Source organism: Perca flavescens, chromosome 14 (genome assembly GCF_004354835.1).
Source record: "Perca flavescens isolate YP-PL-M2 chromosome 14, PFLA_1.0, whole genome shotgun sequence".
Taxonomy (NCBI): domain Eukaryota; kingdom Metazoa; phylum Chordata; class Actinopteri; order Perciformes; family Percidae; genus Perca; species Perca flavescens.
Window position 1 is genome coordinate 33646930 of NC_041344.1, and position 14961 is coordinate 33661890.

The following is a 14961-nucleotide window of genomic DNA, read 5'->3' on the forward strand; positions in this document are numbered from 1 at the left end:
GGGTCTGCCAGACCTCTTCCTGTCAGAGTCTCCCCCAGTTTCTAAGTGCCTTTTGATGGTGAAGAATACTGTACTCACTGACACCTTGACTTTCTTAACAATTTCTCTGTAGGAAAGACCAACATTCTTAAGTGTTATGATGGTCTGTCTCTCTTCCATTGTTAATTTCCTTTTTCCAACCATTTTAATAGCAACACACTACTTTCTGCAGTACAATACTGTTCAAATAATGCTCACGAGGGTACGGTACCACAGTGTGTTCCAACAATACTTTTATACAGACAGAGGTAGGGCTGGGCGATATGGTTGAAAACTGTATCACGATATAAGTTTTTCATATCAGTCGATATCGATAATTATTGATATTTTTTATGACCTATTTAAATTAAGGACCAGGAGAAAAATATATTAAATTTAAACATTTTTATTTAAAACTTAACCCATCTGATTATAATCCCCTCAGTTATAAAAGCAGAAATGTCAACACAACCATGGAAAACACTCAAATAATTAAAATGTAAACATAGGTCTAAAATCACAATGAACACTTAACAATTATCTCTTAACATTAAGGTGCAAAATTAAAGAATAAGTAAGAAATGCTTAATAAAGTGTCATAAAATAGTGCAAAATGTTAGCTAAATATAAGAAACCTGAGAAGGAACTATTTTCTGCAGGTTTAGTGCTAGGTTGGTAACCTGGCTTCTGAACAGACATGTCTGCCTCCGTTATTTCTTTGTAGTGTTTAGTAAGGTGCTGATGCAGAGTACCTCTCCATGGTGGTCTGCTGCTTGTAGTGTTTAGTAAGGTGCTGATGCAGAGTACCTCTCCATGGTGGTCTGCTGCTTGTAGTGTTTAGTAAGGTGCTGATGCAGAGTACCTCTCCATGGTGGTCTGCTGCTTGTAGTGTTTAGTAAGGTGCTGATGCAGAGTACCTCTCCATGGTGGTCTGCTGCTTGTAGTGTTTAGTAAGGTGCTGATGCAGAGTACCTCTCCATGGCGGTCTGCTGCTTGTGCGGTGTAGCAGCTGCAGATGTTGTTGGACGTTGCTGGCGAATACGGCTGTGCTCCAAAGTGTGAGCGCGGCTAAAGTGGTAAAACTAGTTTGTGGTAGTACCAGTGATGGTGGGGACGACGGTCTGACGACATTGGTCTGTCTACGGTCAGACTTATAAAATCCCCAAAAACTGCCATACTGACTTTTGTTTTATCAACAATTTCCTCGCTCGCTGCGGCACTCACTTTCCACTCCACGCCAGTTCTGTTATTGGAGAACACGAGACAGTGATGTGGCGCAACCAAACATGATACTGTTACATGATTGGCTGTTAGAGTGTCACTCCCCACGTTGCTAGGTTGCCAGAGAGTGAGGGCCTTTGTTCATGCAACCAAACTTGATTCACAACCTCTGGTTTCTTCTGATGAAGAAAAACAAGTTATCGAACGTTTTATCGACCGCATTTTCTATTGATATTGATTATGTGTCTATCGCGATACATATCGTTATCGTTTTATCGCCCAGCCCTAGACAGAGGGGGTTGTAAGTAATCCAGACCAGTGTGAACACCTGGGGGAATTGGTAGCACCAACTTTCAAAGCTTGATCAACCTCCATTGCTGCAGAACAGCTTTACATTGTTTACCCATTTCTTGTTCCCTGAAAAAGGCCTTTTTGTAAAATAGTGAAATGTACATTATTTTTCAGTTTTGGGTAACCTTACTTTTTTTTTTAACCTCAGGCAGTTCACCAATTACCTTTGTTCCATTTCAAGCTATTCATTGGACTTGAACTGCTAAAATTTCAATAAAAAACTAAAACAACTGGGGTGTTCTAAAACTTGTGACCAGTAGTGTGCTGCAATGATGGTGCAGAGACTCCGAGCGCAGATGCAGAAGACCCTGAAACGCTGACTAATCAGAGCCAACTGTTTTTTGTTTTTTTTGGGAGGAGGGGCTTAAAGAGACAGGCACTTAAACGGCGTGTTTCAGACAGAGGGTAAATACAGGTATATTCAGACAGACAGTATGAGAAAAATAATGTGTTTTTGTCTTAACATTTAAGCATGTAAACATGTTCTAGTGGAAACCCAAAATACAAGTATGAACCTGAAAATGAGCATGATATAAGCCCTATACATAACATATAGCCATTAGGACATGTTTTGCTTTTGTTTCCACAGTTCACAGAGTTCCTGGAACTTAATTTTGGCCCTGCTCAGGAGGTGATATTAAATGCAAGTTCCAGGTACTTTTTGGGGTTGGTCACATCACAACAAGGACGACTACAACAAACACAACAACAGTAACCACCACTTTACAACTCTTAACTATGTTAATAACAGCCCAGTATCACTGGGAAATTACTTCCATTTTAGATTCCCTGCAACACTTGTATTGTAGAATATAATTGAAAAATACATTTGTTCATATAATGTGACACAAGACACCACTATGGTTAAGGTTTGGTCAGGTTTTGGCACAAAAACCAGCTGGTTAGTGGGTGGTGATGGCACAGTGGATATGACACGTGCCTTTGGTGTGGGAAATCCGGGTTTGATTCCCACTGTGATACATCAACCAATGTGTCCCTGAGCAAGACACTTAACCCTAGTTGCTCCAGAGGCGTGCGACCTCTGACATATATATAGCAATTGTAAGTCGCTTTGGATAAAAGCGTCAGCTAAATGACATGTAATAATAATAATGTAATAATAATAATGGTTATGTTTCAGCAAAGATCATGGTTTGGGTTGAAATAAGTACTTATTTAAGGTTAGGAGACCTTCGTCGCAAGTGTTACAATAATAAACACCTGTTTAAGGTTAGGGAATAATGTTAAAAAAACAAGTTTAGGCCCTTTGCTCTAATGAAATGTTAGATGAAATGCTCTGGGGTCTCATTTATAAAACTGTGCGTAGGATCCTTACTATAAGTGTACATACACCCAAAAGCCCAAAATGGTGTACACCAAAAAAAAGTCTGATTTATAAAACGTGTGTACGCACACCTGTAAGCAATGTTCCCTTCATAAATCACAGATTGACTACAAGCGTGCGTGGATCAGCCTCTTATCCCGCCCTGTGCACGCCCATTTTTAACCATAAATAGTCAATGTAAAGCACCTCGTGAATGCTGATCAGTATGTTAATGACACTGGCAGTTGTTACACCGAATCATGATGACTGGCGAAGAAAAAGCAAAAAACTTCTCAGACGTTCAGGAATTGCTGCAAATTGAATTATAATTTTGGCCTGTTCTTGCATATTGTATGGAACGCTGATCTATAACTACAGTATTAATAATACGTCCAAAACGGCAGGCATTACAGCACTCTGGGACAGCTTCAATATACCAGACCTATATGATAAGATTTAACAGAACTATATATTAAATCCAAACAAGCCTTAGTGATAAAAGATTATATATAATATTTATATAAAAAAACAACACTTCTGCCATTTCCCTCTGGAAACAGCCGGTTTCCCCCAGAGCGGCGAGGACCTGTATTTGGACCGGGATGGCACGGTTCCGGCGCGATGCCGTCTCTACTGGACCCAATTCAGTACATAGATCCAAGAGCTCAGCTTTAGAAAATCTAAATCGTCATATTAGCCAGTCATTGTCAGGGTCCCTAAAATCTCTTTCTCTCCTGATTCTTCCATTGGGGGTTAGTCCTCCTGCAGGGCCAGCAGGGCCATCATGCAGCATTACACACGGGGTCACAACAGTATTTATGTTTACAACAATTTGTGATTGTTAACACCTTGCTAAAATCACAGCATCAACTAGTGGTATCCCCACTCTGAGATACAATCTGAAGACGAAATAAAATGTAATAGGCAAACACACTTTTCTTCATGCAGGTTTTGTCACAAACAGTATTAAAGTTCAAACTGATAACGAGGACATTAAGGGTAACGATTGCGCAATAGCTTAACGGCTGTATTTCCAGACTTTGACATTTGATGATATATGCACAGTTTTAAAGACAGATATTTAGTTATTTACACTGTGTTCTGCAGTTATATGCTAGGATATTTGACGCTATCCTGTATTCCATGTAGTCGGGCCATCTCCTACTCCTGCGCTCCATAGTGGACAATGTGACGGTGAGACAGCGGCGATTAAATATTAAGAACAATTTTTATTTAAGATTTGAGTTGTAGGTGTTTATGGAACAGTTATCACTCAGTACAAGTGCAAATCACACTGCTGGATTTCATCTTCATGGTAACGTGGATGATATGGAGTGAAAAAATGTGCTTGAGACATCAATACTAGAAAATATTACGAGTAATCTTATTCCCATTTACTCTCTGCAGTCTGACTTCAGTTCACCACCTCACCATCTGCGTCACCAATTCCTATTTTGTCTCCAAAATGTGCGTACACATGGGTCAGAGTTTGCGTGGAGGACCGCACATTCTCCCGTCAAGTTTGTTTTTTATAAATCACAACCTTTGCGTGGGACGTGGCGTACGCCCATTTTCAGCCCCGTTTTGTGCGTACGCCACGTTTAGAAATGAGACTCCAGGTTTGTAAAATACAGGTGAAACACACCTCACATGGAGCTGGAAAGGCTGTTCCTGCACAGGAAAATAATCAAAATAAAATCTTCACAAAAGGAAGTTTTGTTTGGCCAAATGTGTGGCCTATATTCCCATGTAATTCATATTTCTTTCCACCATTTTCCTCATTTGTTGTACCTCATCGGTCGCGATTTGCTATTTCAAAGTCGTACAGACATAATCAAAATATAAATAAAAAAAAAAGAGAGAATGTAAGTAATAATAACCTTTTTATTTGTTTACTTATATAGCACCTTTTTAAAAACAAGTTTACAAAGTGCTTTGACAGACAAGCAAGGCAAAAGAGGTCAGTTTTGATTATTGGGGGGGTTGTAACCCCCCAGCCCCCCGGTAAATTACGCCTATGACTATACCTTTAAGTGGGAGCTGAACATAAGCTCCCTCATCAAAAAAAGCCCAGCAGAGGATGTACTTCCTGCGGCAGCTGAAGAAGTTCAACCTGCCAAAGACAATGATGGTGCACTTCTACACAGCCATCATCAAGTCCATCCTCCCCTCCTCCATCACCATCTGGTACGCTGCTAGCACTGCCAAGGACAAGGGCAGACTGCAGAGTATCAGCCGCTCTGCTGAGAAGGTGATTGGCCGCAATCTGCCGTCCCTCCAGGACCTGGACGCCTCCAGGACGCTGAGGTGGGCAGGAAAGATTGGAGCCGATCCCTCTCACCCTGGACACATACAGTTTAGACCCCTCCACTCTGGCAGGAGGCTGCGGTCCATCAGGACCAAAACCTCACGCCATAAAAACAGCCCCCCCTCCCCCATCCCTAGTTACAACACTTTGCATTAACCTTCATCCTGGACTATACATCTGCCCATTGCACATACTGTATGTTTTTTTTTTGTCACATTCTGCACGAAATCCATTCAGCCTCCTTTTTCAATAATGTTATAATGTAATAACAACTTTTTTGCATAGATGTGTTTCTATATTTATTGTTTATTTCACATTCATGTTTACTATGTTTGATGTTTATGTATGTAGTGTAACTTACTTTGGCAATAAACCTGATTCTGATTCTCTCATTTACATTCCTTGCTTCTTTTCCTCAGTTCCTCGTGTTTCTCCTTGTTTCTCTGCACTGCAGCTGCAGCTGCATCCAAGACCCGATTTAAAAAACACTGAAATATTTGATTTTCCTGAAAGGTTAGAGAAATGTAGCTGGTGTCCTCACAAGTATAATGAGTGTGTGTGTGTGTGTGTGTGTGTGTGTCTGTGTGCGTTTTTTGCGCATGTGTGCGTCTGACCTCGTGGACATTGTCTTCCTGGTAAATCTGGTCCCTCCAGCAGGCCTGCGTGTGAGCAGCAGCTTATCAGCTCTGACCAGAGTTACCCTCACTCCCAACCACCTCCATCGCCTGAAAGGAAAATAAATTGCACCCATGCAGTTAATAAGAATAAAAATGTATATTGCGACAGTGTCTCACACAACCATTACAAATACCACATAGAGATGTAGTTGGTGGGGGGGAGTGTGTGTGTGTGTGTGTGTGTGTGTGTGTGCGTGCGTGCGTGCGTGTGCATGCGTGTGTGTGTGTGTGTGTGTGTGTTTTCACAGGAACTCGTTGGCATGGTGAGACATCTCCCAGGATCAGATGGGGGTTGGACCTGCTTCTTATGATGAACAGCCGTGGAGGCTCTTGCCCTCCTCCACAAAGCCAAACAAACATTTATTTCCTTTGCGTTACACCGCCAGTGTCACGGGTGCATATTGAATTCCTGACAACACCGTGACGATGTCTATGGAAGGTAATTACATATCGAATGTTCTTTTTTCTCCTGGAGGGGAATATCCATCTGTTACGGCCAGAGATTGTATGGAGAAATCATGTTTCCTCAAGCCCTCAAACACAGCCATTTACATCGATATCAAAACAGGTAGAGAGCAGTGTGGGATATCTGCGCCGCGGTAAATTAACTTCTAGCAATGCTGCACGTGATACATTTCCTGTGAAATAAGAAGGATGTTCTTTTATACAGTGCTGAAAAAGGAAACACTGAGTTCTTCCTGCAAATATGATTTAATAAAAAGATGTTGTGTTGGGTTAGAGTAAATGTTTTCTCAGACCAGCAACACAGTGCTATTCTTTGGTGGGCTTCCCAGACCTTTGTGAAGATAGGCAGGAAATGAGCAGAATTGGAAAATGAAATTATAACGTGCTGGATGATGTGGCATTGAAAGTTTCAGTGAAAGGACTCCCAGGTAAACACGATGTGCTCCACTCTGCAACACAGAAAAAAAGGATTTCCAGTTATAAGAGTGGAAATTGAGGCACTTTCACTCTATCTCACCATTAATGAAGAAATGGTTCAAATGTTTAAAAAAATACGCTCATTTGCTTTCTTTCCATAAGTGAGATGTTGAGTTGGATATCAGTCTCATGTGTGTTAAAGGGTAACTACCATTTTTTTCAACCCTATTTTCATATGTTTTTGTGTCTAAGTGACTGATGGGAACAACAATCTTTGACATTGGTCCAGTATTAAGTGAGAAAACTGCTGCAGTCGCCAGCGGAGAAACAAGCTACAATGTAAGTTAATGGGACAATTGTTCAGCGTTTTGCCACTGACAGACTCAGATTAATATTCTAACCGGCAATTTCCACTGGAAGCGGAACGTCTGCGGAACGTCTCCGGAACGTCGACGGAGTCATCAGGTTTCCATTAAAGTCAACCTGTGTATTTCCACTGACTGCGGAACGTCTGCGTCCCGACTCTGTCCCAGTTCCGTCAGTCCGCAGCCCTCCGCAGCAGATACGCAGAGCTTCTATTTTTGACGGACGACGGAGAGCTCCGCAGCAATTCAGCACTGTCAGTATCCGATCCGTTCCAAGTATTGAGTGATTGTATTTTAAATGAGCACAAGTAAAGCAGAACTGACGTAACAGCTGTTATATATGTTAACGTTTGTTTTGAAGTTTTATTTTGAGGGTCTTTTAAAGGCTGACGGACGGCAGACCGCTACAATCAGCTAGCGGTTAGCCAAATGAACTGTTAGCTAAAGTAATGTTAGCTTCCCAGTGGAGGCTAACGGCAGACCGCTATAATCACCTAGCGGTCCGCCCGAATTAGCTATTAGCTAAACTAACGTGAATTAGCTATTAGCTAAACTAACGTTAGCTTCCCGGTGGAGGCTAGTGTGGGAACAGATCGGGTAGTGTTATCGTACCACAGCGCATGCGCGAACATCTTGCGCATGCGCAGAACGGATTGTGCAGTTGGAACGGATCAGGTACTGACAAGCACACGGCAGATAGTGCGGGACAGGAAGTCGAGCACATAAACAAAATAAATATCCGGTTAATATTCAAAATAAAATACACCGTGCTCACGACGGATCATATTTCCCTGCACTACACCTTGAAAACACATCACAGAGTCGTTTCCCCTCTACTCCTCTGGATGGAAACAAACTGTTGTTGGTTTTGTGGTTCTATTCTACCTGAATTCGCGACTACAGCTGTCTGTCACGGCCGCAGCCGTTCCGCAACAAATCCGGGCCCGTTGGGTATTGACGGACGGCGGAGCACGCAGCCGTTACGCATCCAGTGGAAATCCCCGGTAAGAGTCTGACAACATTATGGAAAGGATCCCTTAGAGATAGACGTTTAAAACCTCTCTGAGACCTTTCCGTTTAACCAGAAACAGCTCTGAAGTTGCTAGCGCTAAACCCACCAGACTCCATTTACAAAAACAATACTTTTTGTGTGTATAGAGCCGACATATTTTTATGTAAATCGGTAAACTATATGTTTATTTCAACCAAAACTAGAGTTGTAATGGTTGGAAAAGTGTAAAGACGACCCAGAACAGCTTTTCATAGTTTTATTTAGTTTCTGTCGACTTTGAATGAAGTGTATTTTACGATGCTAAAATTACTGTTTATTTACATGGAGTCTGGTGGCTTTAGCTAACGCAATTTCGCGGATGTTTTTGTTTAAAAAAACGATCTTACTCTTTAACAGAAAAGAATATATAGACTATCTATTATAGAAATCCTTTCCATAATGCTGTCAGACACTTAGAATATTAATCTTTTTTTGAGGGGCATATGGTCAATCTGAGGAGGCATGGCGGCCAAGGCCCTCATGGCCCTCATGGCATTTCTGCCTTGGTACTTATCTTGGTAAAAGAGCGTTCCTGTGGGCAGATCCATCTACTTGGAATTGATTATCCAACCCTCAATAATGTATGTATATTAATCTACAGGGTCTTTCCTGTCAAATGAGACTCAGACTCATTGCCTTTCCTGTACACGGACTGATCATGCTGATATTACTGTTGTGTAGGTTAATTCGTAGTTAGTTAAAATGATTTTAAAAGTAATGAATATTTTTAAATACTTAAGTGGGCCAGTGCATTTGTTTTTAATTCATGCGCAGTCTTTCAGGAAATTGTGTGTCTTAATGCTTTTTGGTGAATTGTCTACATAAAACACATTTTCATACTTACCTGTAGGAGTATCTAGATCTCCTGTCATCAGTCTTGGTTGCCTCTGATGTGAGGTGGATTCTTCTAATCTATCTATAAATTGCAGGAACTGTCTGTGTGTGTGTGTGTGTGTGTGTGTGTGTGTGTGTGTGTGTGTGTGTGCCACTTTGCTCGTTTGAAAGCCATGATGTCTCGCTCTCATGGGTGGGCCAAATTCTCTGGGCGGGCAAAGCAGAGAAATGGGAGGTAACCTTGCTCCTTATGACCTCATAACAAGCAGATTCCAAAACGGCTCATCTGAGCTTTCATTTTCTCAAAGGCAGAGCAGGATACCCAGGGCTCGGTTTACACCTATCGCCATTTCTAACTACTGGGGGACCATAGGCAGGCTGGGGGAACTCATATTAAGCTAGTTAGCTGCGATAATTTCCCATTGTATTGAATGGGACATATAGCTAGCTAGCTACTCCTTCTAACAAGACCCCTTACCTTCATAAAAATGCCTTAAATTCAAATCGGACTGTTAGCTTTTGTTAGCTTTGTAAGACCTTGGGGTAGCTGTGATATAAGTGCCGTGACGAAATTCAAACTGTAAATATATTATAGTTATGCCGGCAGCCGGCCGCGGAGCCCCGGTAGTGCAGTATCCACAAAGGATGACTTTGCCCTGGGTATGGAGCCCAGCAGGCTGCCGCTTTCTCATCAGACTGTGTGGAGCTCCTAAAGTCCGACACGTCTTACCAAATTTGAAATTAGCCATCAATTTTCATAAAACGGCCCATATTTGAGCTTTATATAGTTGATTTCTTGCATAAAAAAAGTCTCAAAAGTGAATTTGGTAATGAAACATTGCAGTGTCTGGAATATGAGATTCTAGGTGTTTCTCAATGTCAAGGAAGGATCCTTTGAAGCCAGAATTTGGAGGATGCTACGTCATCGACGTCCGTCGAAGGACCGTTCCAATGTCGAGGATCCTCCGAATCCTACCAAGGACTGAGTCCTTTGTTCGGAGAATTTCCCATAGATGGCAAAAGATGCATATGTGTATCCTTCGCACACCCACAATCCTATGCGTGCGGTTTTGCCAGCTCGTTTAAAAAAATTAAATGCCGGACCTAAGCGGGAGTTGGAGCGGCATCGCTGACGGCGAAATAATCATTTAAATGTAAGTATCTTTAGTGTTTGCCATACATGTGTTATCACGTTAATGTTTTACATCAACATAAACGTAACGTTAGCCGAGGTTTATAAATTGGTGTGTTTATCAGTTGTAGCTGCAGGGTGGTAGCTAGGTAACACTGCACCTTATTTACTTCACTATCAACGTTACATGAAGGCTAAAATGTATGAGTATTTTCCCATGTAAAAAGTATAATGTTCAATATAACGTTATGTTATAGCATTCATAATGGTAAACATATTTTTCTTGTGGTTGCTGTCTTTTAACAGGGACAAACGGAGGCGGTCACTGAGTATGGGAAAGCAAAAGACAAGCAGGGAGACAAGAGGCCAAAGACAGATGTTGTATAGCTAGATTATTTGCTAAAGCCTATTAGAGATTGGCATTCTGAAAATCCATCCATCCATCTTTGTCCGCTTATCCGGTGTCGGGTCGCGGGGGGAGCAGCTCCAGCAGGGGACCCCAAACTTCCCTTTCCCGAGCAACATTAACCAGCTCCGACTGGGGGATCCCGAGGCGTTCCCAGGCCAGGTTGGAGATATAATCCCTCCACCTAGTCCTGGGTCTTCCCCGAGGCCTCCTCCCAGCTGGACGTGCCTGGAACACCTCCCTAGGGAGGCGCCCAGGGGGCATCCTTACCAGATACCCGAACCACCTCAACTGACTCCTTTCGACGCAAAGGAGCAGCGGCTCTACTCCGAGCTCCTCACGGATGACTGAGCTTCTCACCCTATCTCTAAGGGAGACGCCAGGAAACCCATTTCGGCCGCTTGTACCCTGGATCTCGTTCTTTCGGTCATGACCCAGCCTTCATGACCATAGGTGAGGGTAGGAATGAAAACTGACCGGTAGATCGAGAGCTTTGCCTTCTGGCTCAGCTCTCTTTTCGTCACAACGGTGCAATAGATTGAATGTAATACCGCACCCGCTGCGCCGATTCTCTGACCAATCTCCCGCTCCATTGTCCCCTCACTCGCAAACAAAACCCCAAGGTACTTGAACTCCTTCACTTGGGGTAAGGACTCATTCCCTACCTGGAGAAGGCATTCCATCGGTTTCCTGCTGAGAACCATGGCCTCCAATTTAGAGGTGCTGATCCTCATCCCAACCGCTTCACACTCGGCTGCGAACCGACCCAGTGAGTGCTGAAGGTCACAGGCCGATGATGCCATCAGGACCACATCATCTTCACCCAGCCCACCGATCTTCAACCCCTCCCCACCCCGACTACGCCTAAATATCCTGTCCATAAATATTACAAACAGGATTGGTGACAAAGCGCAGCCCTGGCGGAGGCCAACCCTCACCTGAAACAAGTCCGACTTACTGCCGAGAACCCGGACACAGCTCTCACTTTGGTCGTATAGCGATTGGATGGCCCTGAGTAGAGACCCCCTCACCCCATACTCCCGCAGCACCTCCCACAGTATCTCCCGGGGGACCCGGTCATACGCCTTCTCCAAATCCACAAAACACATGTAGACCGGTTGGGCATACTCCCAGGTTCCCTCCAGGATCCTTGCGAGAGTGAAGAGCTGGTCCGTTGTTCCACGACCAGGACGGAATCCACATTGTTCCTCCTCAACCCGAGGTTCGACTATCGGCCGAACCCTCCTTTCCCGCACCTTGGAGTAGACTTTACCAGGGAGGCTGAGAAGTGTGATACCCCTGTAATTGGCACACACCCTCTGGTCCCCCTTTTTAAAAAGGGGAACCACCACCCCAGTCTGCCACTCCTTTGGCACTGTTCCAGACTTCCACGCAATGTTGAAGAGTCGTGTCAACCAGGACAGCCCCTCCACACCCAGAGCCTTGAGCATTTCTGGACGGATCTCATCAATCCCCGGGGCTTTGTCACTGTGGAGTTGTTTGACTACATCAGTGACTTCCGCCTGGGAAATCGACGACAATCCCCCGTTATCCTCCAGCTCTGCCTCTAACATAGAGGGCGTATTAGTCGGATTCAGGAGTTCCTCAAAGTGCTCCTTCCACCGCCCTATTACCTCCTCAGTTGAGGTCAACAGTGTCCCATCCTTACTGTACACAGCTTGGATGGTTCCCCGCTTCCCCCTCCTGAGGTGGCGAACAGTTTTCCAGAAGCACTTTGGTGCCGACCGAAAGTCCTTCTCCATGTCTTCTCCAAACTTGTCCCACACCCGCTGCTTTGCCTCTTTCACGGCAGAGGCTGCAGCCCTTCGGGCCCTTCGGTACCCTGCAACTGCCTCCGGAGTCCTCTGGGATAACATATCCCGGAAAGACTCCTTCTTCAGTCGGACGGCTTCCCTGACCACCGGTGTCCACCACGGTGTTCGTGGGTTACCGCCCCTTGAGGCAGCTAAGACCCTAAGACCACAGCTCCTCGCCGCAGCTTCAGCAATGGACACTTTGAACATTGTCCACTCGAGTTCAATGCCCCCAGCCTCCACAGGGATGCACAAAAAGCTCCGCCGGAGGTGTGAGTTGAAAGTCTGTCGGACAGAGGCCTCCTCCAGACGTTCCCAATTTACCCGCACTACAAGTTTGGGCTTACCAGGTCTGTCCAGAGTCTTCCCCCACCCCCTGACCCAACTCACCACCAGATGGTGATCGGTTGACAGCTCTACCCCTCTCTTCACCCGAGTGTCCAAAACACACGGCCTCAGATCAGATGAAACGATTATAAAATCGATCATTGACCTTCGGCCTAGGGTGCTCTGGTACCAGGTACACTTATGAGCATCCCTATGTTCGAACATGGTGTTCGTTATAGACAATCGATGACTAGCACAGAAGTCCAACAACAAACAACCAATCTGGTTTAGATCAGGGAGGCAGTTCCCCCCAATCACGCCTCTCCAGGTGTCTCCATCATTGCCCACGTGTGCGTTGAAGTCCCCCAGCAGAACAATGGAGTCCCCCACTGGCGCCCCATGCAGGACTCCACTCAAGGTATCCAAGAAGGCCGAATACTCCGAACTCCTGTTTGGTGCATATGCACAAACAACAGTCAGAGTTTTCCCCCCCACAACACGCAGGCGTAGGGAGGCGACCCTCTCGTCCACCGGGGTAAACTCCGACGTAGCGGCGCTCAGCCGGGGGCTTGTGAGTATCCCCACACCCGCCCGGCGCCTCACACCCTGGGCAACTCTGGAGAAGAAAAGAGTCCAACCCCTATCCAGGAGTACGGTTCCAGAACCGAGACTGTGCGTAGAGGTAAGCCCCACCAGATCTAAACGGTAGCGCTCCACCTCCCGCACTAGTTCCGGCTCCTTCCCCCACAGAGAGGTGACGTTCCACGTCCCCAGAGCCAGTGTCTGCCGCCCGGGTCTGGTCCATCGAGGCCCCTGACCTTCACTGCCACCCATTCTGAAAATAAATGCATTAAATGAACTGGTTTGGCTGTGTCATTACGTTTTTGGGTGTGTATATAATATAAACTGTTTTTCAATGTCTATTTCTAACTGAATAATTATATTCGGACGGTACCTGTTTCAATAACTTGTAAGGTATAGAAGCTCTAAAAAGACATTAACCAAACGTGTATCTTTATTATAACATTTATTCAAACATGACTATATACTGTACACAAGTATATTCAACATGAAGCGGCGATCAGACTCAGCTGGTGATGATGGTGTTTCCAGACTGCAGACAGAAGGAGAAAGCTTTAGGTTAGTCCAGTAGTTACCCAACCTGTCCTGGTAAGATTAGAATTGTATCACAAATATATGTAAGCATACTGTAACATTAAGGTACTTAATGTAACTGTAGTGATCTTCATCATGGCCTTAACTGACAACTGTTGACCATTTAACACACTTACACCTAGCTACCTTTACTGTGTTAGTGGGTGTTTATCAATGGTGTTATGACTTTTTATATGTTGGATGTAGCCTTGTAGCTTGTGTGTTTACAGTACTATTTAACCTTTCTCACTTGCAGTTTACTGCATATCATACTACCTGTGGTAGCTCATTTGCTGGTAGTGTTTAGCTTGTAGATGCTGATCATATTTTGCACTGCATTTGTTTGAAAGCTAGAAGCTACTGGACAATGAGCTAATGTTACATACATGCAGTAAACTACAAGCTAATGTAAACTGCTACTGTAAGCTTAATGTAATTAAGATTAATTAATGCAATTCTCCTTACCAGTTAAGTGTTATGACAACTACAAACATGAACTCCCATGAATTTTTTATTTATTGACATGGGATAAGAGAAAACGACTATTGCTTACATTAAAGCCTATCAGTGTCAGTAATGTTACCTACCATAGCACGTTGCGGCAAAGTTGCCGACAGAATATTCTCCTCCTGCAAGCAGACTGACGCTGATTCATATTCTCCATCATAACAAAAAAAATTGAACAGCACAGTTCACAGTTCCACATCCATTTCGTCCAGGGTTTTGAAATGCAGCGCGGAAGTGAAGGCGGCGAAACAATTTCAATGACGCAAGCACGCAATGACGTGCACTTGCTAGCCTGTTCCAATGTACATGCTCTCCGAATGCTCAGAAGGAGCCAGGCCTAGCCTCTGAAGGATCCTTCCTTGGAAGGACTAGTCCTACCAAGGAAGGATCCTTCTGTCGCTTCTCTAGTGTGTGTGTATGGGGGTTCGCTCAACCAATCAGCGCGCGTTTCGAATGTGTGTGTATGGGGATTCGCTCAACTAATCAGTGCGCAACTCATCTAAATATTCATGAACATACCATATTTGGAAGAAAAGCTCTTGTTACAAATAGGGCCAAAACACAGGGATGCATAACAGCCAATAAAATA